The sequence below is a fragment of the Chrysoperla carnea genome, chromosome 4 (genome assembly GCF_905475395.1).
Source record: "Chrysoperla carnea chromosome 4, inChrCarn1.1, whole genome shotgun sequence".
NCBI classification, from domain to species: domain Eukaryota; kingdom Metazoa; phylum Arthropoda; class Insecta; order Neuroptera; family Chrysopidae; genus Chrysoperla; species Chrysoperla carnea.
Window position 1 is genome coordinate 41343117 of NC_058340.1, and position 14833 is coordinate 41357949.

The following is a 14833-nucleotide window of genomic DNA, read 5'->3' on the forward strand; positions in this document are numbered from 1 at the left end:
ACATTATGACCTTTTAAATAAAAGGCTTTATCAATAAATTGATTTCTTAGAAATTTATTTTATGTAAAACAGATTTTTAAATACAAAACAACTTTATTTATCACACACAGTGAAAAATATTTTTTTGTTTATTTCAATGACTTTATTTCATAGACTTATCATGTAAGTCCAGTGTTAGAGAATATCTTGACAACTTTCAAATTTTATAAAGCGATTTACAAAAGTGTTGGAAACAAAATTTGAGAGAGAATACATAGGGAAATATTTTACTCAGAGTATTTTATCGCATCGGGTACCCATGAACAGCCAACGAAATGGAATTGTGCGTTAATTGCCAAATTACAAAAATGCCCATTTCAATCAAAATCTACTTAACTATATATACTAAAATCAACTTAACGAGATCAACCTTCAAAATAGCTAAGTATTTTTTTAAGGCTCACAATTTAATTTATCTGGTTCGATTTTCTAATTCTGCTTTAAAATAACTTATATTTAGCAAAATTATAAATTAAAATTGTATAACTATTGTTAGCCTCGTTAAGTTAATAACACATTTTATAGTATTCAAGATTGGCCTCGTTAAGTTAATTTGAGTATAGTTACAGTCAAAATCGTTTATAACGACTCTGAAGGTATCAACACGTTTGGTCGTTAACACCGAAAGTTGTTATAAACGATATGTACATTTTAATATTAACGTGAAATAATGTGTGCTTGTTGCTCATTATTGCTGACTAATTCCAAAGACAATTAGCTGCCATAATTGGTGTATGAGTTAATAAGGTTCGAAATAAAGTTAAGAAAGCTCAAAACAAAGTCAATAAAGTTCAAAATTGTGTTTACTTATAAAAATTAAGCCAAGAACTTCCTGTATTTTTGCGTGAAAGAAACATATAGAAATAGTGGTTAAAAAGAAACATATGATTAACATGATTGTATAATTAACTTTCTAACGGGTTTCATCAAGTATAGAATAATTAATTATATATGCAGAAATAGGACTCTGGAGAGATAATTGTAATTTATATTAATAATTAATCATCAACGTTTTTATATATGTGCGCACAATGCGAACACAAATATTTTAATAGATTTTTTTCTCTTAAAATCAGTATTGTAATGGTTTATTTTGGTATATGTATTTAACCTCTTGTTATCTTATCTCACCTCTGTCTGTCTGTCCACATTATGAACCAATCATCAAAAAACAAGACCGTGATTCTATTTCGAAGTGAAAGTTTTATGATTCTCTTTGTCTGCTGTCTTTTTAAGATTGATTAAGATATGTTTGATAATAAAGAAAATTGATTTTCTTATCACAGCCCAAGTCTCGAATTTATGTAGTTTTTTTTTTTTTTTCGTAATTTTCTGCGATTTATTTTGTCTACTTGATGTGCTAAAATATAGTTTTTGAGAACACAAGGACACCATACGTGGAAAAAATTGTCAAAAAATGGGAGTTTATATAATTTCTATTCATTTTATGTATCTACGATACAGGCAGAAATAAAAACAACGAAAATCGAAAAACTTTTTTTTCATCGACACAACAGCAGGTACGACTAAAATATGTTTTTTTTTTATTATATATACTTTTATCAATCCTCCAAATTTAAGAATCATAAAAACTTCGTATCATTATGGGCTTACGGTCTAATATTTCAAACCAATCATCAAATAACGGCATCATACCTAAATTAGAAACTTCAAAGAGATTAGCCGCCCGTGTTTTAGTGGACTTTTGATTAGTTTCATAAATTTTATTTCCTTGAATTTTATCAATAAATTTATGAACATTTATATGCAAAACAAGATAATGGAAATGTGTCTTTGGCGATAAATAAAATGAATGTTTTTATTAATTTTTATTTGATAATTCTTAACAAAACATCTCTTCAACCTACTTAAAAAGACGAGAATAGGCAGAGTGATATTTTTTTTAACTTTATACTTTTCAACTTTTAAACGAGGCTACTTTTAATTAAATAAATCAACATCATACATCTATTTTGTAATTAGACACCTTTAATGCTCTAATTGAGATCGTACTTTTTCGATCGAAGCGAACTGAAACTTTTTTGGAACTACCAACAGTGTGCCTTTGGAACTGCCAGCTACAGCTAACAAAATTGAAATATTGGATTCACGAATATTGAAACGGCTTTATACCTCTTTGTACAAATTGGTAACAAAAATTTTCTATTTTCAGATTTCAATAGAAATACTCATTTGGTCTTTATTCAAATTCACTAGTTTATAAAAATACGAATAAGTATATTTGTGCAGCATCCTTTCATATGATTAGTTTTGCCTACTGAACCCTGAAAGCTATTTAAAAATTTTTATTTAGACTTTCAAAATAAAAATATACACATTCATTACAAGAAAAAATATATATATATTTTGACATATACAACACAAATTTTTTCAGTATTTTATTTTGCAAAAAAATTCTAGTCATTGTCATAAAATTTCACAATATTTATACTTTTATCAGTTATTTGATATCATCGAGTTGGCGGCGGTAAAGTGCACAGGTTAAATGCACAAAAGCAAACAAAAAAACAAACGCAACATTATAGTGATACCATACGAACGAGGTATATCTAAACCACGGATACTTCAGGCACGTTCACACTATTTCTAGTAGTTGGCAATGTCAGTTTTGTTATACGTTCATAAAAATTGCCATTTTTGGTGTAATCGCTGTTCAATCATAAAAAAATACATAGCCAAATTTGATTGAATTAATCTACGAAGAAATTTAAAAAGACGGTACTATACAATTGGCGCCTAATCTGCGCCCTCACAGGTAAACAGTGATGTTTACGAAAAAATATGTCTTACAAAAGTTAAATTGATACTTTTGTTCTATCTCTTACGGTTTACAAGATGGATCCTACGGACCCAAGATCCAATTATCCTATATTGCTCATTTACGAACTCGACCTAACTTTTTACGCCCTGAGGACGCTATAAAAATTTCAGCTTGATATCCTTTTTCCTTTTTGAGTTATCGTGTTCACAGACGGACTGATAACCGGAAATGGACCAATGGACTAAAATTTTGTTCGTAGCATCAATATTTTTTTTAATCGTTACAAACTTGGGAATAAACTTAGTATACATTGATATATATTACGTATATACATGGTATAAAAAAGGTAGTGCACTTCATATCTGTTAAATAGACTAATTATTTAAGAATGTAGCACCCTACGTTCTTTAACTTTGAATTTTACATCATTCAAATTATTTTATGCTTTTTAGTTTTTATGATAATAAAGCCTGTTTTTTTGCGTTTTAAAAAATATTTTTTTTCAATTATTTCAGTTTAATATGGTCGTACGTCTTGATCGATCATTTGGTACTCACAGACACATATCTTAAAATTATCTTGGAAATATCTTACTGGTTTATATAAGAGGTTTCGAACTTGCACCCATTAGCAACCCACCCGGCCGGTCAGTATACTCATTTCAATCTATTGAAGTACAGTAGAATAAGAACGTGCCTTTACAATTCGAACATTTAAACAATTTATTAGGTATACCCACGGCTTTGTAACCTGTATACACATATAGTCAGAAGACAGTAGAAGTAGATCCTTATTTTATTTTTTGAGGTGGACATTAAAATTAATGGTTTTCTTGTATTATTCTTGTTGTGTGTATGTATCTGTGTATATTTCTTCTATCCAACTGCTGTAGTAGGGACACATCTTAAAAATAACAAAAATAAAAACATAGCCTTTTTTAACGTGGTAACACATATTTTACGTTTCCTATTTGAAGATATAAAACAGTCGGATGCCAAATCAGCAGGGGAGGAAATATGTTCATTTTTTTTTCAAACATTTAAATAAGCGTATAATTTTGTTTGTAGATAAACTTGTCACAAAAATTTGGATAGTTTTTTTTTATTAATCGCACTGATTGAATTGATATTCTTTTTATATCATGATTGGTATCTTTTCTAAGTTCCTGAATCAGATTGCGATTAAAAGAGTAGGCTATTGTTCATTTAAACAGTACTTGTTTCTCAACTTGTAAAGGATGTATAGACTAATTTTACAAGTTAGTTCTTGAACTCATAATTCGCTAATTTTCATGTAAGAAATGGAAAGCTGGAGAAATTAAAATTGAGTCACCATTGTTTTGCCAAGCGTTGATTTACCAACCCTTAGCTAAAACTAATCAATAGAGTTCGGGTTATCACCCTTTGCGTATGCCTTGACCAACGTTATTAACCCGAGTCTTTTTTGACAGTCCTTGTCAGCTTACATAATTGGGCCAGCTTTGGTTTGGTACTTAAGCTTATTTCTAAGCACATTCAATGGCTCAAATCTCGTTTGTGGCAAAACTTTAAATCTATAAACTGCTTAGTACACAAGAGTACTTCCGTAACGATAAAGAATATTCACAAAACTTTCATCCAAATGCATTAAATTTATTTGAAATTAAATCGAATAAAACAATCTCTATTTATTATAAATGCGAAAGTAAGCATGTTTGTTTGTTTGTTACGCTTTCACGCTAAAACTAGCGAATGGTTTTTAATGAAACTGAAAAGCAATATAGTTGATATATCAAAATAACACATGAGATATAATTTATAAAGATATATTATTAAAAAAATTTAAAAATTAATTTAATTTGACATTAACATAAATTACAGATTTCTGTAAAAGTAGTCATTTGACATTACCATAAATTACAGATTTCTGTAAAAATAGTCAATATAAAATATTTCACGGCCATCTTCTCTGATATACTCAATGAATAATTACTATTTTACATTTAAAAAAATAGAAAACCATACATATATTTTACCTCTGTAAAACAATCCTTACAATTATTTAGAGTGTTATAGAAAGTGGACAAGCAAGAGCAATCTTGATCAATCTTCACTTTTAAACCCAGCGAAGCGGGTGGATATCACTCTAGTAATTGAATAAATTAGTTTATAAACATGCCTTACGGTGGTTTCATAACTTTTGTTAAATAGTTTATTAAAATAAAATATTAAAAATATAAAAACATTTATATTAAAATTTATACTCATTTTTTAAATAATTTTTATATAATTCACTAATAGACTTTATAAATAAAAACTTTTTTTTCTTTACTTTAAAATTTATAAATTATTGTGCATTAAATAATTAATGATAATGATATAATAATAAAAATTTATTTAATTTACAAGTTAATTACATAAATAAATAATTAATTAGGTACATAGGTATTTATTGTAAATAAATGTTGGACTTTTAATTAAACTTTATAATATTTTTATGATTTTTTAATACCAAGGCAAAACTTAAAATTCTTTTTATATTTTATTGTCATAAATGAATGGAGGATTTTGAAATGGTTTGCTATTGTTTAAAAAATTTTTTTCCTTTGAATATTCATTTAATTTTTTTAAATAAATTATTATTGCGTTACAATACGTAATACAGAATGTAGGGAGCCAGATTTTATGATATAGCAAAAATACAATGATATTTTTATATATTTTTTGAGTTTTTTCAACTTTCTTAGGCTTAAATAAGCAAGTACTAAACAGAATAGAACGATTCAAAATGAATACAAACTAAATTTTCAAATGTTGTATACCTGTTGTTATATGATGTTCACCTTCTTATCGAGCCTTTAGACAGTAATTTTTATTCAAATCACTAGTAAACTTTTATGTTTTCTCAGATTTTATCGATGCCTGATTTTAAGGGCTTTAAAAGTACAAAAAAACGAAACCAAATTTTTGTTATTTTTGTTTCGAAATATATAATTTCCAAAAAACAGTAACCTTACCAGTCAACAACTAACTGGGTTTCTCTGAGATACTCTTTCGAAAATCTCTCCAAAATGTGTAAGACTTCGTGTTAGATTTCTAACAATATTATAAAAAACCCCACTAATCGTCATTTGATCCCGATTTATGTTTTTTTATTATCAAAATTAATCTGTATACCGATTTTCATCAAATTCCGAAACAAAAAGTTGTATTGTAGTTGTATTGTTTGTGGTATTTCTATTTTTTCAAAAAGAAAATCGCAAAAAATCCAGATATTTTTTGTCTTCAAATTCGATAAAACTCAGTACACGATGTAATTATGTCCCCAAAAATTAAAAAATCAGGTTTTTGTGATGACTAATGCCTAGTTTCTGAAATAGCATCTAAAAGAACTTACGAAGAGCAATAATCTCAGATGGATTTTTGGTAATTTCTAAGAAGATAATTATTTATTAGGTTATTAAACTAAATTAACGCGATTTTTGGATCGTCATTAGAATAAAAATTCAAAAAATGGGTTTAAAATATCTTATAAGCTAATAGCTTATTACCATTGAAGAAGATATATATAAAATAATTATTCACCAAGAACTTGTTATAGTTGCAAACTACGGACCAAAAAAAATTCAAGAAATGAGGAATATCATGTTTTTAAAAACAGTTTAATGTTCGCAATTTTTAATTTTTTTAATGTCATAATTAAACTTAATTAAGCCATTAATTGTAAAAAAAAACATGTTTTTTTTTGTGTGTGAGTTAATTATGTCGTTTTACTACTTTCTTTATGATGTAAAAAAATTGTTTGGAATATTACATATCCTTTTAATAATGCTAATGTTTGTTTAAACTGTGTATTTATTGCAAAAATAATACAAAAATAAACCGAGATTCAACATAATCAGTATTTACCGCTTAGATTTTGAAAATATTGTAAATATTAATTATTATTTAATGAGATACAGTTGTTTTGAATGCAGAAATTTTACTTTTTTCTAAATTTTTTTTTTCGGACCCAAATATTTTAATACTTGCGTTTTTCATCTAGTAACCGACATTGAGACTTTTAGACTTAATATGCAAATACTTATGTGATGAGGTATGGAAAATAAAATACAAACTCTGTCGGTAATATGTACAATTGAAATTTACCAAATTTTACAAAACCTTCGACAAATTTTTCGGGTACGGAACCCTGAACTTGCGCTTGAAACATCTAAAAACACTCTCCATTAAATTATCGTTTTCCTTAAAAGCTTTTCCAAGAAGAGCCGATTTTGAAGAGCATCGACAATTTTTTAGTTTTTCCGGTACTTAACCCTAAATTCGCACTTGCCAAGAAAACTCTCCATTAAATTACCTTTCAAATGAAATTTAAAAAATCAAAATCGGTCTACCCGTTTAGGCACTACGATGCCACAGACAGACTGATAGATAGCCACACAAAGACACACATACATAGCGGTCAAACTTATAACACCCCTTTTATTTAGTTCGGGGGTTAAAAACCAACAAGCAACGTGTTCATATTTTTAATAACTCTTCTAACTGATTCCTAGCAAAATTTTTGCGTGGCTTATTTATGTTTAGCCTAGCAACTTTTTTCTCTAAGAAAATTATCTTTCTATTTAGAATAACAAAAACTCGGATACGAATCAAATTTAAGCTTGTCCGCGACATTCAAAAATTTTCGAGGCTTTTGAAAGAGCATATGTATACCCCGAAAGGAACTTGAAATCAATATAACAATAGCTCGTTACGCACAAAACATTTCGTCATAAAATTGTCTCCATTCAATTATTATGAGAAATAAATGAATAAAAGACAAAACAAAACAAACGAATATAAACAAATAAGTAAATATAAACAAAAAAACATCAACATAAGTGGATAACAACAAATTAACAAGATATTGTATATAATAAAGTAAGATTTATTACATTTATTGAATGTATAAAAGAATAAGAAAATAATTCTGTTAAACCATATAATATAATATTTATAACACCACATCAGATATGATTATAAAAGATGAAGTTTATTAATAAAATAAGAGAAATAAACATACAGAACAAATACATACAAACACAAACAGACATACCATACCATATCATACCACGAGAACATACTGCAAAAAAAACCTCTATCTGATTGTTATCTGATGAAGAAGTGTTTAATAATAAAGTATAAAAAAAATTCAACACTATTCTTCTTCTTGTATGGTGGTACACACGTTTTAAAAACTTTATCAATCAATTTTAACTAATTTTGGGTCATTTTTTTCAGCTGCGATAAGCTATCATTTTTGTGTTTAATTCCGGGACCAGGACTCGATATTCTTGAAACCAATTAGAGTTAGGTTAATTTTGATCACAAATTTGAAAAGTATGACCCAAATTTAGTAGGATTACATACTTGATTTATCAAAATTGGATAAAATTTGTATGTGATAGAGCAAAATTAAATTTTTTGGATTCTGATGACGTCATAAAGTTAAAAAATTCAATTTTTTGATACGATAGGCAAATTTGATCCGATCTTATTGGATTTTTTTTGAAACCCACTAATTTTTTTCAGCTGCGATATCTATTTTCCCTAGCTATCATTTATATGCTTAATTCCGGGAACAGGACTCTACATTCTTAAAACCAATTAGAGCTAGGTTAATTTTGATCACAAATTTGAAAAGTATGACCCAAATTTAGTAGGATTTCATACTTGATTTATCAAAATTGGATAAAATTTGGATGTGATAGAGTAAAAGTAATTTTTTGGATTCTAATGACGTCATTAAGTAAAAAAGTTCGATTTTTTTGATAATACAGGCAAATTTGATCCGATCTTATTACTTATTTTCCACTCTTCTCAAATCAGAAATAAAAAGTAGCTGTTTCCATTTTAAAAAATAATTTTTGGTTCTCTGTGCCTTTGAGGTTATGTTCAAGGTAAAACTTTTTGTTCAACTTTATGTCGTTACTTTTAGTGGCATACCTTTAGAAATGTCTTGACCAAAAAAGTATCAGCATGTAACAGAAGTTAAGAATATTGATTGCTGAAGTTGATATGTCGTTATAACTGATGTTGTTATAGCTGAAAGACTCGTATATGTGGTTATACAAAGATTCAGTCGAGGCTATTGGTTTAGTACAGTTACAGTGACAAGATATTGGTTTAGTACAGTTTGCTAGTAATATCCTACAAGGAATCTCGCATAACCGTGTTCAAACTTTTGAATATCAGTGTAGTATTGAATACAAAAAAATAATATTGATAGGTATGATACGTATATTAAAAGAATAGTACAAATATCACATTTCACAGTAAACTTGACATCAAATAATCTGTTTGTATCGCCAATACAATAAATATATATTGTACATATACTATATATAAAACAGATACATTTTACTCTCACTATTTTTAAAACTATCTGGTATATATATACATAATAATACCTACAATCAATGGATGTTACAAGCCTATTTTATATATGATCACGTGTGTAGGTTGAAAAACATCACATAATACACAACTCACTAACTAAATACATTATTATTTTATTTTTAAATAGAAAGTAATTGATTTTATCATGAAAATCGAGATTGGATATCATTCGAAAATTTTGAAATTACGGATTTACATAGTTTCAGAAATGAATCAATCGATACTTTAGAGATATTATTTAGTATTCAAAATATCATATGGTCATGTCATAGCGTTTTTGATATGTAAAGCCTCTGCGGGACATGGTATATGAGATTTAAAAAACAAATCAGTTTTAAATGATATAATTTACTTGGATAACGAGCAAATATTTCAAATTTGCGTTTGAAAATCTTTAAAACCATTTAAACAGATAGAAGAAATGTTAAAATATGAAAAATGTTTTATTAAGCAGACAAATCACCCTTGTTTGAAAATCTCTCTTTTAAACCATATATTTTAAGCAGATAGAAGAAAAGTTAAAATATGAAAAATGTTGTTTTTAATAAGACAAACCACCCTTGTTTGAATAACCTCAGTTTAAAAATTTAGAACTATTTTTTACTATTTCGAAATATCGCTGTATTAGTGGAACTATGTTTATGAAAACGTGAATCATTTTTTTTTGAAGTAATTATGATGAAAAAGTATCATTTTTTTAAATTTGAACTTCCCTTCAATTCATTATTGTTATAAAGATAGAATTTCAGAATTACAACTTTTCTAATTTTCAAACGACGATTACGGAAAATCTTTTCAATAGGGCTTTTCATTTTAAAATCACGATTCACATTTGTTTCGTACTAAATGATTTATAACCAATGTGATAAAATGAATAACAAATATCTTCTATCTTAGTCCTACTTATTGCTGTCAGTACGAAAAAATAAACTCTGCACTTGCGCTTATGACATGATGAAAAGGCCTATACAACACAGCCATGATAATTTAAAAGGCCTTAACTTTTAGCAAAATTTGACATGTCTGGTCATCGTAAATCAAAATCCATAGTTTTTGAAATAGAAATTGAATTCACTAATATTACAATCTCTCCTTTATCTTTATAGTAGGTAAGAAAGGCATGGCGTTTATTACAATGCGCGTATGGTATATTGTCGCACTCATATCTACACTCTCTTTTGCTCAATTCCACTTTGGTTTGATAACTATCAGATGCTTTTTGAGTATTTGTCCCTATACCATACCCTCAAAGTAATAAACGCTATGCATTTCTTACCGTGCAGGATGTGACAAGATTTATCACAACCAATTAATTATTAAATCTGAAAGTAATTTGCTTAGCTTTGCTTCCAAAAGTTATACTCTCCTTGTTTTGTTGCAATATGGATTATGTGCATACGCGAGGTTCAACATATTATGATCATACTATGACGATTTAAAAAAACTGTATTTTATTTACTATTGGACTTTGTTGGTGTTTGTATTTATGGTCTTTTGGATTGTAAACGTGTATGTGTGTAAAATTACAATAGAGAATAGAGACAAGTCTCTTATAAAGAGCTAATAGGCTCTAAATTGTATATATCTTCACTATTTTATCAGGCATTTTTTATTACTATTTCTATAAATCGATATTAGTTATTACACTTTGAAGCAATTTTTTTTTATTTATCATTCAATTGTTTTTCTTTAGATTTATATTTTTTGCGGATTAGGAAATTATAAACATAGCTTGTACATTAATTTTTTTTTTCTCCAAACTCACGTAGTTTTATCATATTAGAAATTAGAAATTAAAAAGATTAAAAGAATTTTCAAATTGATACTTCAAACAGCTGTATATGCGGATAATAACCTGTGTTGAATTAATTTTACTAGGGAAATCAAGAAATTTAATTGAAAAGAAATTATTCAGGAAAGGTGATATTAGCAAATCTAGGATGTATTCAAAAATTTGAAAAATCCTTTATCAACAAAATTCATTTTTAAGGGTTTTTGGGTTTTAGTAACATTCTCCAATGGATCTTATCCAATTTGCAAAAATGATAGTCTCAGTTGGTAGTAGGTATTTTGACATTAAAATCGCTTAATCATTTTAGTTAAATCATTATAAGTGTACTTGGAATGTTTTCACTGGTGCGATTTTAATGACATAGAGTATACATAACATTGTTAATTACACGAGTCATGTACGCAATAATTTAATTTAACGGGCATGTTACAATAATAAAAGACACGGTTTACACACATAAAAAATATATTCAAATTTCATGGTATTATGACATTTTTTAAAACATCATAATGCACAATCGAAATCGAAAAAAATGTAGACGATATGAAACTAATTACATTTTTAGTGTATATTACCCTTGTTTGTCGGTTTTTATTGATTGTCAGTGTACAGATACTACAAATCATTTAAAATACACTCTTTTTTCTGTATATTAAATTATCTTATGTACAATATTCTTAATATATTTGCATATTTAGTGTCAATAACAGCAATTACAATTAAATTTATGAATACATGTTTGTTATTTTGTACAAGTACTTATAGAATAATACAATAATTTGAGAAAAAATTTCTGTTGACAACCCCGCATGACGTCTATATACAATATTACATTTTAATAATATATAAAAGGCATTTTGAGAACGTGAAAAAAACGAGAATAAAAAATGTAAAAAAAAAAGCAAAATAAATAGTCTGCATCACTTTAGGTGTCTTTAAAAAGGCATAAAGTTTGGCCTATTTTTAATAATTCGTGTTATATCTTGATTTTCAATACTTTAAGTATACATAGTCTTACTTCCTAAAAAGAAAGGTAATAATTGGAACAAAATTCCTTATCGTTCTATTTGGCGTAATAGAGCTAGATTGAAGAAAGTGTGTCATTTTTTAGCGCCAGGAAAATTTTTTTAAATTAAAAATTTAATTGAATATTCCAAATGGCTACCAACTTTGATACGCTTTGTTTGTAGCTTCGTGGGATATTATTTTATGTATCATTAATTGATACCAAAGCTTTCTTTTTTTTTTTTTTTTATTAAATAAGATTAACCCATAACCTTTGTAATAAAAATTGTTCAAAATAATTTGATTATCATTTGTTTTGGATCGAATATTTTTCATTTAATAAATGTCAAACGTTGTTAATTTATTACATAGTGCCTGTTATATAATACATACATATATACCGAAAAGTACCTCGTTTTTGTCGGGTATCATAAAGCACTTCGTGTACTTTTTTCACATGTTCAGTGAAAAAACCATAACATAAAATTAAGATTAAACTGTGGTTACATTGGAAAATGATTTCTACCATCGGCTCTGCTATAATGTAGTTTCATTTGAATGATATTGAGGATAACTATTTTATACCGTTTAAGTTATTCATTAAAATATTTTTATATTTCTCGAAGAAACTCTTTTAGAAAATCGAAAAAGTGTAAAACATGAACTTCGATCGTTTTTTGCGTGTAGGTCTACTGCATCAACAGTATTAAATTTTACCTTATTGTCCGTGTATAGAGGTACAAAAAGTATTGTATATTATTTTAAAAAAATATTTGTATAAAGCAATCTTGTTATAATTTATTTACAAAAAACATGCTACAATTATCATTAATATTGATTGAATGTTGCGTAGGACTTGAAAACATTAATACATTATTATAAGTTTAAAATACTAAATACTAATTAACCTAAAACAGGATCTCAGGTTGGACAGGATCGCTTGTGTATGATTCCCACACGGAAACACACATACATTGCATATTTCAATACAATAAATTTTCTATACAAACAATATAGAAAAGTACACCACCTGGTCTAAGTAAATGGTACTTACATTCTTATACACACATACAGGGTGCAACACGAAAAATAATTGTTTGCAATTTTAAAACATTCACAATTTGTATATATACTTTAAATATAAAGTTTTTATTATATTAGAAAAGGTGATGTAGAAAGTCTACGTGTAATTGTCTTTTCGATTTAACAACAGCCAAGTGAAAGCGATGACACCAACTAAAATTCGTTTTGAATTACGGTTTTCGACATATCAGCTTCACAGGCATCGAATATAAACAAACAATACTAGCAACGTCGTAGTGAAAATATTATCAAAACCTACAAAAAGTGACTTAAAAAAATTATATGATTAATTTCGACATTCATCTTATACTGCCTATCCAAGCTTTTAGAAAATCCCGCTATTAGCTTTTTTTGCACGCACTTAGTTACGATTTGCCGTTTTTACCGCTATTCTGTCAAAATAATGTTTCAAATAAATTTTGTACTGAATTGCATTAAAACACTTATTGAAAAAAAATATCCCCGTTAGCCCAAGTAAACTGGACGTAGATTGCAATATCTGCACCTAGAAATCGTATTTTAATACGGTTCGTATGGTTATGAGTGTATTCCTAAAATTGTATGATTGGTATCGACGCCGAATTCCATGATCTACAAAAGATCTGTGCCACGAAATCCCGCAGTTAGCCCTTCTAATTTCGAACCTTAAATCTACAATTTTCAGCAAATGTTGTCCTTAAAGAAGCACCAATAAGCACTACAAGAGGCTTTTCGAGAAAAAAATATCCATTAAATTCGTGTAGCCACCCTGTAATTGTAAATATCCAAGTGTATGTACGGAGTCAAATGTCGTTTGACTAATTTATTGATACTAAAATATATTTTAAGTAACCTACACTTTATTTAGTTTTATTGTTGTAAGAGTCAACTAGTGTTGTGTTATTTGAAACATAAATAGGTATAAATTTTTTTTTCTCTAAAGTCATTTGTATGTGCAAAACTGTACTGGAAGGGTGTTTTAGTGCGTTCTTAAAATGTTCAAGAATGGTGATTTAAAATAATATTAGTAGGTGTTTAATGTTTTAGTGTGAAATTTGTTATAATTTATTTCGTTAAGCATTAAATGTTTGAGTATTAATTTGTGAAGTTACAGTGTTTCAATATTTTTTTTTTTTTTAATTGAATGATTTTGTGAAAATTTAATACAAATTTTAAAAATTTTTGTGCAAAAAATCCAATCTTTAAATTTTCAATAAAATAGTTTGACTTTATGGAATTTGATCAATATTTTGGTAGGTTTATAATTTAAATTCCTGAATATAAAAATTTATGATGGTGTGAGTTACTTAAAAAAAATTAAGTGATATTATAATTTTCCAGTGTATCTTTACTGGCTGTTTAGGATGTCAACAGGTTTGGAAAGCCTATAATTATCAGGGAATAAAAATTATCAGTGTTATATAAATTTTGTTAGTCGAACATATTTCAAATTTTAACAATTAATTTCATTTTTTATGTCAAGTTCGAGAAACAAAAATTTTCGAAATATTTTTTATATTTCTTCTAAAAATTTTTTCTAAAATATCCTTCAAAAAAAAAAAGATTAGGGAAAAGTATGATACTTAAAATATGTAATCATATACGTGTCGTAAAAATCCATTCATCATTTTTTCAAATTTTAAATCTTAGGACATGAATACTCGGTTTGACTCTAGTTTTCAACTGATTTGTAGCATAGATCACAGGCCTTGTGCGAAAAGCATTGTTAGAAGC

The 14833-nt window shown here is 27.3% G+C and overlaps 1 protein-coding gene across 2 annotated transcripts in view; it reads left to right on the top strand.

Annotated features, from left to right (window-relative positions):
• The window catches only part of LOC123299369 (frizzled-2), an 82440-nt gene that overhangs the window by 24654 nt on the left and 42953 nt on the right, over nt 1-14833 (top strand). The window contains exon 1 of one of the 2 annotated variants that reach the window (XM_044881748.1): nt 14295-14352. The exons of the other annotated variant lie outside the window; for it this stretch is intronic. The gene's annotated coding sequence lies outside the window, so the exon portion shown is untranslated. Of the gene's footprint in view, nt 1-14294; nt 14353-14833 lie in introns of those variants that run through there. 2 annotated transcript variants of the gene reach the window in all.